The 13,756-nt window shown below is 45.0% G+C and overlaps 1 protein-coding gene across 1 annotated transcript in view; it reads right to left on the bottom strand.

Moving 5' to 3' along the window:
- LOC106647402 (1-phosphatidylinositol 4,5-bisphosphate phosphodiesterase epsilon-1) overlaps positions 1-13,756 on the bottom strand; it is a 111,924-nt gene that overhangs the window by 88,032 nt on the left and 10,136 nt on the right. The window contains exon 2 of the mRNA XM_089591074.1: positions 2,970-3,080. The gene's annotated coding sequence lies outside the window, so the exon portion shown is untranslated. The remainder of the gene's footprint in view (positions 1-2,969; positions 3,081-13,756) is intronic.

Genomic DNA, 13,756 nt, shown 5'->3' with positions numbered 1-13,756 from the left:
TGCTAAAAAATACGTACGCACGTATACAAAGCATCAATGATTACAATTCCTCCGTTGTCGTAGTTAATTTTTTATAATCGGACTCTAATAACGAGAGGGTTGACGAAGAGTGGGGAGTGGGAGGTAAATTAATGACGGCTCGATTTCTTTTTCGCGTCAAAGGGCTGTGTGGTGCGCTTTGGGCGACTCGAAAACTGCTAGTGAAATGAAATATGAGAGGTGAAAAAAAAAAGGTTATTTTGAGGTAAACGAAAAAAAAAAGTTGGCCTTGTGAACTTTGCAAATAGGTTTCGCGAGTTTGTTGGTTGCTTTGCTGAAAATTTTAAGGGAACCTAAAAAAAAAAAACCGAGAGAGTTGTTGGACGGGAGACGAGGTTGTACGAGGTTCGGGTGAAAACTTTGATCTGTATTTCGCGGTCTCGCAGGACGAAAAGGCGAGTCGTGAAAAGGAGAAAATCTGAAGCTCGAGTAGATCTACTTTTACTTTTGGAACTTTTTATTTTTTTTTCTCCAAAATTATCTGGACACTCTTCCTAAACGATGGTACGAGGTACATTACTTCTTTGAAAGTGAAAAAATTCTATTTGACATCAAAAAAACCTTTTTTTTCAAATGAAAAAATCTTTGAGGAAGCTCTTTTTTCTTTTATATTTAATAAAAAAAAAAAAAAACGTAAGAGAATCTCTCTTAATTATGATTGGTAAAAGGTTCCAAAGTATATTCAATTTTTTAAATTATTTTTTTTCATGTAATTAAAAATGTTTTCAAACACTGTAAACCACTGCGGTAATTTAAAGGTGGATTTGATGTTTTTTCTTCAATATTTCAGGTAACAGTAACATAAAGTACAAAAACTCATTATTCCAAGCACTGTAATCAATATAGCAAAAGGTAAGCCCCAACATTATTGGTTATAAAGAAATATTTTTTTGAATAAATAAAGAACTCGATATACCGATTAAAAAAAAAAAAAAAAAAAAAAAAAAAAAAAAAAAAAAAAAAAAAAACAGTCATACATCCTCTCTCGCACGACCAAAAGCCCATGTAATTAGAATGTCGAGGTAGTGGCGCATTTAAAGGATTACTAGGCGCACAGACTAGTCAACAGATGCGACGGAGCGTGGCGTTTTCGTTGCCATCAACGACATTCAATTTGGAGGCACGACAACAACCAACGATATTCGTCACGTGCAGCGAAAGGGGTAAAGTTTCTCTCGGTTCAATATTAGCCGAGAGCAGTCCACGTCACTCGCAAACTGCCTCGAAGTAGTCTTATGCAACAACCACAGACGCGCATAAATAGCATTCCTTGTGTGCAAAGAAACTAATCGATAAAGCTCGTGTCGTATGCATTTTTTTTTTTTCTTTCACGATGCACGAGGCCCACCAATGAGTTGAAAAATTCAATTTTGACGATGATTCAGAACTTTCATCCCACGTGGGAGAGACAAGCTCCAGACCCGACATTGACAGCCAGATGCCAACGCAGCAGTAGATTTGGCTCGTAATGGAAATTGAAAGAAAAAAAAAGGATAAATTTATCATCACCCGATGTAAAAACTCAATCTCATAACCGCTAAATCACGTCGTCCGATTAATCATCGCGCCGAGTAAGAAAGAAAAAAAAAGGAGGAGGAGGTACGTGCTCGTCGCCAAAAAACGAACAGCCCCGTCATCGAGCGATACCGTACGGATAAGAGAGAGGCGCGGCCTAAACGCGCGTAATAGCTCGAAACAATTTCGGCAGCGCAACTGTAAGCACAAAATCCATTAATTAAGACTCGGCGACAAACGAGCTCGGGTGGATATTCCTCCGCCCCTGATATACACAATGGAACCTCGAGACTGATCCTCGTGTATATAGGTCGAGTTACTCGGATGATGGAAAAAAAGGGTTGTGACACCGAAGCGACCTGTTACTCGACCCTTGGGGCGAGAAACGTTTTGCTACAACCATCCCCCCCCTTTTTTCTGACTCAAGTTCTTACCCCAGTTACACGCGGAGGCTAAAACGAGGGACCAGTCGTTCGATCATTTTCACGGCTTGCACGCCCACTTTTTCCCACTAACTACCGGCTCGAGCTACATCTTGGATACTTGCTCCTTTCTTTTTTTCCACCCTCTCTTCAAGAGCTACAGGCGTGCGGCCTCGACTATTAATTAGGGGGAGATAACGCGAGCTAGGCTCCCACGGTGTCAATTAAACCGAACGAGTGCTCTTCTCTCGCTACTGGGCTGTTACAGACACGTTTTTTTTCATACATCAATTCGACCAAGAATTTTTTAGCGAACTCGCGTTTCGAAGGGCTAGAGCTCTCGCGTCACGCCCCGTTACATACCAGCGGTGCTACAGTCGTAATACTCGAATTTCCGAAATGTTTCACAAACCGATCGGGGTTGGACGGGAAAAATTACAGTGGCATGAACGAGCTGTGAATAACGAACCAAAAGTACGGCGCGACGTTAAACGCCAACAGCACGGAAAAACAAAAAAAAATGTCATTTTCTGGTTCGCACTTGCGTAGATTTTTCCCGGGAAAAACGTAAATCTCCAACTCTTCCGTCTGGTGGTGTAAAAAGAGAAAAAAACAAAAGAGACACCAGGTGCGGTTTCATCGAAATAATTACCCAAAGTGCAGTTGTACATGTAGGCACCGCTAACACGTCACCCGGTGAAACAACAGCGCGACATAACGAAGGTAACACACGCAACGGCGCGCGTAATCGATGGATCCAATATAGGGATATGGTATATGGATATGCTGTCCCCATCCATCCCGGCCCCACAGTCGGAGCGTGCGTGCACGGCATGTCATCGGCAGAGCACACCGAGCATAGCTGTACCCGCGCGTGCAGCTTTCGACTTTTCAAAGGTGTGGCAAACATTTGCCGATGGCTTAGGTACACACGTCCTTGTATACACACCTATACGATTTAGACGCAAGCTCCTAGTCCTCCTCCCACTTTACCGAGTGCTGCTACTGTTGTCCGGCTGCCGTTCGACGATCCCGCAGCCCTTTTCCGAGCGTCAGCGACACAGTGTACATCCACAGCCACTGCGCTCTCCTCCGCCTCCTAGTCTGCAAGTCAAAAGTTTCATCGGCGCTTTAATAAGGCCGAATTTGCTGGGTTACGGAGTTTGGGCTGCACACCGAGTTGGTGGATCGAGGGGGACATGGCTTCGTGAATATTCATGAGCCTATGATTTTCGCCGTGCAAGCTGCACCCTGACCATTACCTGTATGCAATACGGGGGTGAGCTCAAGCTTGTCGACTAGTGTAGGCAAGGATGCCCCGTAAATTGCCGGCTGGTTTTAATTTGCAACCCGAGCAAATGAATGCAAGACGCGGCTCGAGCTTTTCCGTGTATTTTTCCATCGGAGGACTGTGACTTTGACTCGGAACCAACTGTATACGCGATTTGGGTTGGTTTTCTTCAAGTGGTCGGAGAACAAGTTCAGGGGAAGGGTTTACCATGAATTTTGCATGCGCTGTATTGACTCGACCTTTTTTTACGTCTCCGAGCAAGAGAGAGGAGATCAATCGATCGGGTGGTCCTTTTTTATCGCGTCTCGCGTAGGAGTGTATAAGCGTTTGTTTGTCGGTTATTGTCGTTGTTGCGCATACATCGTCAACTAATCGTTAACTAACTAGACTTCGTCTACGACCGAAAGTCAATCGAAGCGTTGGGCAACAGTGAAATTTCATTGTAATTAAGAGGGGGTTAGGGTGGAAAAGGGGGGGGGGGTGTGCGTTATATCGTCGCAAAAGGATCAAAGAGTAGGTAAACCGTTTGTTTATTACCTCGTTACCTCCGGGTAATTGCGTCTCGAGGTCAGCCGCGACCAGAAACCAGAGGTCAAAAGCTCCTCCCGGCCGACCGCGGGAGCCAACCCTCTTTTCCGCGCGTGCATGGCAAATTCATTCCCCAACCCTCCAAGTTCCGAGCTGTCTCTTTTTCCTTTGGCCGGCAACGCAGGAACTGTCTGCATTTATACCTATGGGCGAGCAGGGGGTTGGGGGAGGGAAAGTGTGTGTGTAACCCCCACGAGTTTTGGAATTCACACCGGGTGTTCTCGAGAGAACATCGGATGCATAATCGTATTCGACGGGTAAGACGGAACAGGTGCTCCCGTACACGTGTGGCTGGGAATCGAATCGATCGAACGAGCCTTACGGGAAAGTTCTGTTTTCCTGTTTCCGTGCATTTATATGCAGTTCGTACGTATACGTATACGCATGCTTTTTTAATTTTTTTTTTTGCAGGAGTGAAAAAGTTTTGCAGAAAAGTGCAGATGATTGAAAGTGTTTACGTTATCTTTGAAAATGTTAACTCTTGAGAGCTTACGTTTATGCGTTTCGATTGAACGAACGAGCGCACTTTTTTTTTTCTTCCCACGATACCGTTCGTTCGGTGTAGTTTTTTTCAACGTATTTAAAATCCTGTCGAGCCGACTTTTCACTAAAACATTGATTTTCCGACCGACTTCCGAGGAATGAGAAAAACTCTTTCTTTCAATTTCCAACGGCACTGGCGTGGAAACGTCGGATGGCGGAAAAATCCGTAAGTAATTTCAATACGCTCTACTTTTTTCCTTTTAATTAAAACTTTCCTCCTTTTTTTCCTCTCCCCCACCGGATGAAACGTACTTCCAGAACGAGATGGATTTTCATATTCCTTCGGAATGGCTTCAGCGTGACGGGGAATTTTTCCCGTCGAAAAAAAAGCACACCGTACTAAACAACCAACGTGCTCCCCCTCGCAACCTCTAAACCGGATGACACGAGCATCTGTGGATTGTTCAACGCTGCCCAGATTCCGCGACTAATACCTAGAATTCACCCCTAAAACTTTGCCCATTTTCAAAGTGCTCCCGTCCACGAAATTCAAAGACTTGCCTGGTGCGAAATGCACCTACAACTGCTTTCTCGAAAGGACGAGTTGTCGTGCACGAGATTTACAACAGGTGTAACGAAGGCTCCCCCGTACCTTACGTACAACCCCCCCCCCTTTTGTTCCCCAAAGCAGAGCTCAGAGTTGGATCGTTCGATGAGCTACTCGATCGGGCATAATTTGCGTTCCAACGAATGAACGTACACGTGCAGCCAAAGTCTGTTCTGCGTTTGGCGTTTTACGAGGACTAAAAGCTCGCTTTCACTCTACTCGTAGTCCAAAGAGAGGGCGGGGGGTGATAAATCCACGTGCATACATAGTAATCGAGTAACGACACCTACCCCTCTTGGAAAGTCGTTCAACCCTCGTAATACTCAAATGTGCGTTTGGAGAGCGATAAAATAAAGGACCCAACGAGATGTCGCGGGTACGGAGCTGAAATCGACGCATAAAGAGCTCGAACGTGGCTCGCTTTGGGAGAAAAGTTGGGTGTACCTGTACGATACGGTTCGCTTTGAATGACCCACACGCTCGACTTTCGAGTCGCTTTTGGGTTTTCGTAAATCAATACTACGGAGCGAACTTTCGTGCGCTCGGGTTTAGTGGTAGTAACAGCACTGGGCTCCTCCGTGAAATGGACAGGGAGATGGGGAAGGCAAATAATCCATTCACAGTTATAGCAGGGATTTTTTAAGGAAATACCTCGTGTCTAAGTTTATTGGTTGCTTTCATGATTTGTAAACTTCGAAAAAAAAATCATCACACCGTTGTGAAAACATATTGAAAATTCAGTTTCGTTAATCAAGTGTGAAAATTGTGTTCTTCTTTTCACCTTAATTAGTCTTTCAACCGCGTTTGCTCATACCCGAAGCTTCAAAGAGAAAACAGTGTCAAAGACTTCACTTTCAGGCTCACCATGAAATTTCGACATAATTAATTTAAAAAAAACCCATCACGTGTGTACAACATTACCATCTAATTTTCCAGAGATATGGGTGTGTGAGCATAACTCCCCTCAAAGAGTCCTCTATCCACTGCGAGCACTTGGAAATGTGAAATGATGTAACACCCCTTCATCCACTTTTCTAAAATTCCCCTTCTCTGCGGGAAAACACATAAATATATGCGCCCAAAGAAAATCCGGCAAAGACGGCAGTTCGACGACAGTCCTCGAGGACTAGCACGTGTTCGCGAGTCAATCCCCCCCCCCCCAGTCGGCTGGTATGGAAATTTATGCGCTAGAGCTAAAACATAAATTTCAACCCCAGATTCGCGCGGTCACGGGACGAAGAGAGTGGAACGTACGAGCTCCGGTTTATTCTCCCTCGCCCGAAGAAAAAGACTTTTCCGAAAGCGTGTGAATTCTTATTAGAGAACGAGGAGCGGAAAGCTCCCGCCCCGCAAGTCCGTTTGTGTCTCCGCGAGCTCTCATGAATATGCAAGCCGTGCACCGGTTGGGCGGCGTTGCCGAGGTATAAATTTCACGCCCTCGCGCCGAGGCTAATATCCTTATTTGTCGCTTATAAATTAGTTACGCCGCGGGAACGACTCCCAGAGTGACGCTTATACCTATACGACTCGCGGTTGCACCCGCGGAAGATTCGACACCTAGTTTTCGAGTCGCTTCATTTGCGAGTGAGTATATGCTGATTCAGGTTGTGTTTGCATACTTTTTTATTTGTTTTTCCGTTATTAAAAAACTATAAAAAAAGGTTCATCGATTTCGTCGTCAATGTTGTTGTTTATTCGAGCTGATGAGCGAATTTATCTCCGGTGAAATAATTATCAAATTTTAATCAACAGTCACAAAAGTCATTGGAACAAACGGAAAATCCGCTGTGTTTGGCTACAGCTCAATGTTGAATCGTGCTACATTTATCAGTTTTTCCGATCGACGCCAAAGAGATCAGTTTTCTTCTCGATATTCTTGAGCAAACGCCAAATCAACAGAGAGGCGCATTGAAAATAATTTTTCACGAATTTTCCACGATTAAAGGCCAAGCAACGTGTAAGACGTCGTGTGTATGTACGCTCGTCAAAATTGCGTTGCTTTCCAACACCTCCTCTGCTCTTGTTCGTCTAAAAAAAGCCTCGTCGGCCGTAATGCGTTTGATTCAATGGAAACAAGTAACTGTGGCTGCGCGTAAGTACATGTTACGGTCTTCGGTTAGCTCGAGAGCCGCCTTTCATAAATTTCGCTCGCGTAGGATCGGAGGAAAAATAAAAGGAAGAAGTTTGGAGCGAAGTAGTACGCGCATAGCCACGGTGACGAGTTTTCTCGCGCGTGTTCCCATTCCGGGGAAAAGTAGACCGGCACCGCGACGAGACGAAACGCGCGCGAAATTCAAATTTTCCCCGGCCCTTCTTGCACCATCCACGTGCACGCACGCGACGAGGGCTCTTTGGCTTTTTACGCGGGGCTGCACGATTTGCCCTCGAGCCCCAGTAAGTACAGTGCACCAAGATAGAAACACGCACTCCTCCTTCTCCCTCTAATCCAGATTCTTTTCTGTCTATTTGAGTTTTTTTTTTTTTTTTTTTTTCGTTGGAGCAACGCGTGTGCTTTAGCGCCCCGGGAAATTAAAATGCGAACGTTCGCCCTCCCGGATTTCACGCGGAATTTTAATCGCGTTTCGTTACACACGCGCTGCTGGCTTTTCTTTTTCCTTCCCGCGGAAAACTCCGTAGCCACGTGGGCGTGTCTGATTTTTTCGAGGTGCCCTCCGGGCGCTAATGCTCTTGTGAGCCGGCTCTGCGCCCTTGTTGCCCCCACCCACTGGAAAAGGAATACATGCGTATTTATATGGTTCTAGGTGATTGGATAGGCTGGTATACATTGTAAAAGTGATGGTTTTTCAAAAAAAATGAGCAGATTTTCGTAAAAAAGAGATAAAAATCGCTCAGAATCGGCAAACCAAACCAAAAATCTCAGCTTGTATCCTTTGATACTTTATTATTTGTGTACGGATAACTAAGGGCCACAGAGTAGCAAAGAAGAAAAGCGTCAAGCTCTAGAGCAAAGCTTGCAACGGGGAACGAGAAATATGATGCTCCCCCCCGCTTGCCCCTGGGCACTGATGGTACAGTCAATTTGGCGCGCATTAGAGCACGTCACCTTTCGCGGGTCGCGGTGACACTTGAGAAATCACCTCTGCCCGGGAAGTAAAGCCGGGCAACAAGTGACTAACGAAAACGCATGGACACTTGGCGCCGAGTACACAGGGAAGCCAGTCCAACGGAAAAATGAACTGCAAACGGGGGAGGGGGAGGGGGGTGAAAGCAAGATTCATGAGGACGAGTAATAGTCGCCGGGGCCGCGCGAAAGCGAGCCCAGGGGAGGGAGACGTAAGGGAAGCGTAGAGACACGGCCATCTGGGAAATGAAAGGGAGGCTCGTTCGCTCTTGTTTTTCCTGCACTCCATCATCATGGTGGATCGAATATTTGCTCGGGCTCGCGCTAGCCTTTTATTGATTGGACCGCCACGTTGACGTCGTCCGCCACTACCCACACACGCACCAGCAGCCACGTTATGTTGTGCAATCGCTCCGTTAAACTCTCGATTCCACGTGTACTGAGCACGTAAAACTAAACGTAATGTGTTGTTGTGAGTGTATGGTTTAGCACTGCACGAGTGCGAGCAACACGTGAGTGCGTTTACACACGACTCTGGTTGTAAAGTAATAACAGTAACGAGGTCACCCTTTCCCTCAGCAGAATTACAGTATTCTCTATTATACATCAGGTGTGCGTGAACTACAGGGTATTATAATCATTAGTTGACAATTCAAGTGTAAATTGACGCAGTCAACAGTATTGTGCGCGTCGTATGACTCGTTCGTGTTTTGCTCGCTGATGATGCGATTTCGAGGAAAAACAATTTTTTTTTCTCGTCTTGCTTGGAACAACGGTCTTAAAATTATACAAACAGAGATCAATACCGAGGAAATGTGAGAAAAAAAAAAAAAAAAAAAAAAAAAAAAAAAAAAGTTACAGTACGCCTATCTAAAAGACCACGGAGTTTATCCGGCCAAGTAGTACGAATCAACGTATGGTCAGACATCGCAATTTTGGCCTTTGTATCATGCCTGGGAGAAAAAAGACGCGCGTCAACGAGAGGGTATTTAAATTATTATTTGATAACTGAACTGTAAATTGACGCAGTCAACAGTCTTGCGCGCGTCGTATGACTCGTTCGTGTTTTGCTCGCTGATGATGCGATTTCGAGGAAAAACAATTTTTTTCTCGTCTTGCTTGGGAAAATAATTTTGAAATTACATAAACAGAGAACAATACCGACAAAATGTAGGAAAGACGACAAAAAAAACAGTTGCAGTACGCCTACGTAAAGGACCACAATGTTTATACGTCCAAGTAGTACGAATCAACGTATGGTCAGACATCGCAATTTTAGTCTCTCTTTGTCATGCGTAGGAGGAAAAAAGACCCGCGTCGAGTCACTTTCCGATCAAACACAATAAAACCTACCACCTGTCTTATCCCATTCTGTCCCAATGCAATCTAGCGCTCTTGTTAAACCCTCACACTTGATTTTCACCTCCTGCCTCGATCGAAGCAGGTATGCACGGCCCCTCTCGAGCCCAGACCAAAACTCTAAAAAACCCAGAGAGCCTCTCTGCCTGGGGGGAAAAAAATCGATACGAGCACACTGCACTCACACACGTGTGTCTCTGTATAACTTGGGGGGGGGGAAGAAAGGGAGGCAAAAACTTTGCGGCGCGCTCTTGCCGCACGCGCGCTAATGACAAAAGAGGCAGGGAAGACGCTAAGAGCACTCTCAACCCCGGGGTCTGTAGGTATCGGGGGTAGGGTGCTAAACTCGTTTTCGCCAACTCGCGAGGTCCCCCCTCCCCCCTCTTTAGAGCTCTTATGCGCTTCATCGAGTTACAGGATGCGTGGGTGACTTTTTCGCGCCTGTGTTTTGCCGTCAGGTCGGGATCGCCCAGACTGTACGAGTTACTTACGTTGCCGGATTAACCACAACGCAATATTCAAAACGATGCGATTTCGGAGGAATTTCATTTTCGTCTTTCGGGGTGTTTGCGAGAAACTGCTCGAAAATATTATAGTTATAAGCTCGAGCGAACAATGGGCTCCAACTGCCCCCTCCGTTGTTGTTATTCAAATTGAGGCTCGAGCAGAGGGTTTCGAGGTAAAATGTAAATCGAGACCAACTCCGTCGCATTTGTACGACTCTGATGGGGGGGGAAATTTTCATGTTTTAAACATTAATCAATTTTTGCGCTGCTCACACAGGTGTACGCCCCACTTGGCTGGATTAGCAAGTGTACACAAACGTCTCGCTTCGAACAAGGATGAATTTCAAATGGCAAGCAAGGACAGAGCGTCTTCGCGACAGGCAAGATGATTGTATACATGCGCCCTCGTAACGCAAGTCACGTCACCCTCGTAAACAATCCGGTAATGAAGTAACCGGGGGAGAGAAAGAGAAAATTCGAAGCTGGATTAACAGCGACTAAATAATCAATACACCTACGCAGAAGAAAAACAAACGCGCCAGCACAAACCCCCGCCCCCTCCTTTGATGCTTGATTTCTCCCTCTTTCTCGGAGAGCGCCCTACACGTCGAATTTGACAATCCAACCAATTCCAGGCAGCACAATAAATATCCCTCCCTCCAAAGGAGCCACCCCCACCCCTCTCGGGAACCGTCATTTTCCACCCTCGAGTATACTCCAAGATGAAGGAGAGGAGCGAAAGCAGAAAGCCAAGAGCGGTGTGTACTGTATATATACACGATAACGGCATTCGAAGCGGTAGTCGGGAGGATGGTCACGTTCGTCCGTGACCGGAGCGGTGTAGAACTCGAGGGTTTCGCGGGCGAGAGCAGCGATAGGTAAACTGGGCAATAAAACTCGTGTCATAGCCGAGAGCAGAGTACCCAGTGGGCGCTGTGCATTGTATAACCCAAGTGTTGGGCGATGTGTGTGGGTGTGTTTTCTTGCAGCACGTGGCTTCGGGAAAAAGGAGCATTTATCTCGCTATTAGACAAGGGAAAGAATAACACGTAGGCAGGCGTGTACCCGAGATGTAGCTAACGACGCTCTCTGATAAATGAACAGCGCCACGGTGTGTATTGTGGTCGATGCCGAATGGCTTTTATTTGTTTTCCTACTGTTGGTAGCGTGCGTGGGAGTTTGATCTGATTTCTTCGTTCCAACGTCAAGGGAGGAGCGACCTTGTAGTGGTGGGATCGGTGATTTGGCGATGTGTAATGGAGGATCCTCGATTGCAAATTGATCGGGCCAGTCTGACGCTAGAGCTGCGCAGGTGTGCGAGGTATATAGATATTTCCCCGGGGGAGGGGGTGTGGTACAATTACGAGGAAAGGAGATCGGGGCTCGACAGGCTTTGATTGAGCTGTTCTGTGGGTGATGGGTGGAAAAATTTATTTGATCCGTGGATACTGCTTCCTTTTGGCGTCTGTGTCGACAGTGATTTTTTTCTTTTCCTCGTCCGACCAAAAGTGCGTTACATCACACACGTGGATCGGAAAGGTTCGTCTCGAGTCCAAACTGCAGCCGAAGCAACTCGGGCTTCTGGTGTACCGAGAGAGAGGCGCACTTGGCTTCTTCTTGCATGCAGTGTTGGTGCTGTCGATGCTCCTCCTCCAAACAGTATAAATTCCTCGAGCTACGTGCCCGAGCGCCTTTCAAGTGCAAGCCTCGCTTTAACGCTCCATACGTTACGAGAGGAACTCGAGGAGGCACTGGCATAAAAGCCTCGATCCACTAAGCTCTTTTTTTTCCGCCGAAGGGCGTGTACGGAGTCGAACAAAAGTGAACACGAAACGCTACATTTTATTGTTTTTTTTTTTTTTTTTTTTTTTTTTTTTACTTACTAGATGTATGCTGCGGGAAAAAATTGGCTGATCGCAACGTACGTGCATTTTTTTGCTGTAAAAACCGATAGGTTCGGTCGAAGAGTGCATTTTTTCCGTCTGATCTAATTGAAGCATCTACGTTGACTTTTATTGCTTCCGCTGCTCGAAACTCGAAAGGTTTTACAATTGAATTTTATAAAATCAAACAATCGAGAGTACAGTTCGGTATGCACTCTGACTAAAGGCATTTTTCCGATTTCTAGTGGTGGCGTGCATCGTCAGCTTCGTTTTGCAAAAGAAAACAAAAAAAGAAAAAGTGGGCTAAACCGAAGTGAGGCTATTTTCGTACGTACGATTCTTCGGGGGGAAGGGAAGCATCCATCAATGTGGCCTCTGGCGCGCGTAACGAAGAAACAACAACCCGAACCGATCGATAGTTAGGGCCACACCGACAATTTCCACTTTGAAACAAAAAAACTTTTCTGCACTCCGCAACAACATGTACTTAATAAACTCAAAATGAGCATATCCGTTCCCTCTGTTCGTCGTGCATATCTCGTCTGTGACACCGGTGCACTGCTTATACTGATGCAGCTCGTGCAATAATGTCAAGCGTAAAACTCTGTCCCGTGTCCGTTCGGCTCCCTTCCTCCATCTCCTGTATTATGCCTGTATCGTAGCCTCCCTGTGCTTGCCGTATGCGCATGCACGACCACACCATAGGCGTGCACACGTAGAGGCAACTGTACTGTCGTCGACGTCGTCTGGGGGCCGTATACGCGGCTCAGCCCATCATTACGTAATTCCATCTCCGTGGACTTATCCTGATTAATTCCGTCCTTCCACTCCCCTCTCGTGAAGGTGCACAGCCGGAGTAAGTAGCTATATATAGGCAGCCAAACGGGGCGTGCATGCATTATTAGTTGCCGTAGACCGTCGGGATAATGTATAATTTTATCGTGCCATTATAATGGCTGCGAATGCAATCTACGTGGGTCGTGAATAAAAAATTGTTTGTTTCTCGTTAGGTGGATAATTTTTTCTTTCTTTTTTTTTTTTTTTTCAAACAATACGTATAGTCGTTGTTCCTTCTATCAAATTTTTTTTTTTTTGGCATTGTTTGTTCTGAGATCGTTTAAAATTCGATTGTCTATCGGTCGAGTAGGTGCAGTACAACGTTCCTGACATAATTCCCGTATTTGGTTCGATATGTTTAATATTGCGTACCAACTGTGATTTGTTTGAGCAGAACATTAAATGCATTAATTAACGAATCGTGTATCCTGATACTATTCGTTTGTGGGCTTTAATTCGCCGTACAAACGAGAAATTACGAAATTGTAATGCCAATATAATGAAGATTGCCAACATAGTGTATGTCATATTATGTGCTCGTCAATCAAATTTGTGAATTATAGAAATTCTATATCGATTTGAACGAATGTCACGGGTCATACATATATCTATAATTAATGTATACCTGATAGTTTGGAGTATTATTTTGTGAATAGCAAATTAATGTATGGAACTTGGTGAAATTTATACATTTTGAAAATATTAAATTTGGTTGGATACAAAGCAAATTAAAATTCCAATAAATTAAAGCTAATTAGTCGACGAGATAAAATCTTTCGTCGTTGGTATTAAAAAATGGTAAAGTTTTCATTGAAACGTAAAAACGTGTTCAAAGTGAAAGGTTTCAAGGATATTAAAATTCACGAGAAAACCTATTATTGTTGTCCCAAATTATTGTGTCACACAATGTGAAAAATGTTGCGTAACAGAAATGCACATACATGATAAGCTTTTGCGATAAGATTAGCGAGTTTTTTTTATTGATTCTTCCTACCCAGAGTTTTATTTGTTTTTTTAATTCACAGGCCACAATACCAGCTAAAAATGACCGACGTCCGTAACATTGTTCATATTACAATCACATTGTAACCATAAATGATTAAACCGCCAAGAGAACAAGGCTTAATTACTCATGACTGATATG

Source organism: Copidosoma floridanum, unplaced genomic scaffold (assembly GCF_036245765.1).
Source record: "Copidosoma floridanum isolate Cflo_tuat_1 unplaced genomic scaffold, Cflo_Japanese_pri ptg000013l, whole genome shotgun sequence".
Classification (NCBI taxonomy): domain Eukaryota; kingdom Metazoa; phylum Arthropoda; class Insecta; order Hymenoptera; family Encyrtidae; genus Copidosoma; species Copidosoma floridanum.
Note: the sequence above shows the minus strand (reverse complement) of the source record. Positions and strands in the feature narration are given on the sequence as shown.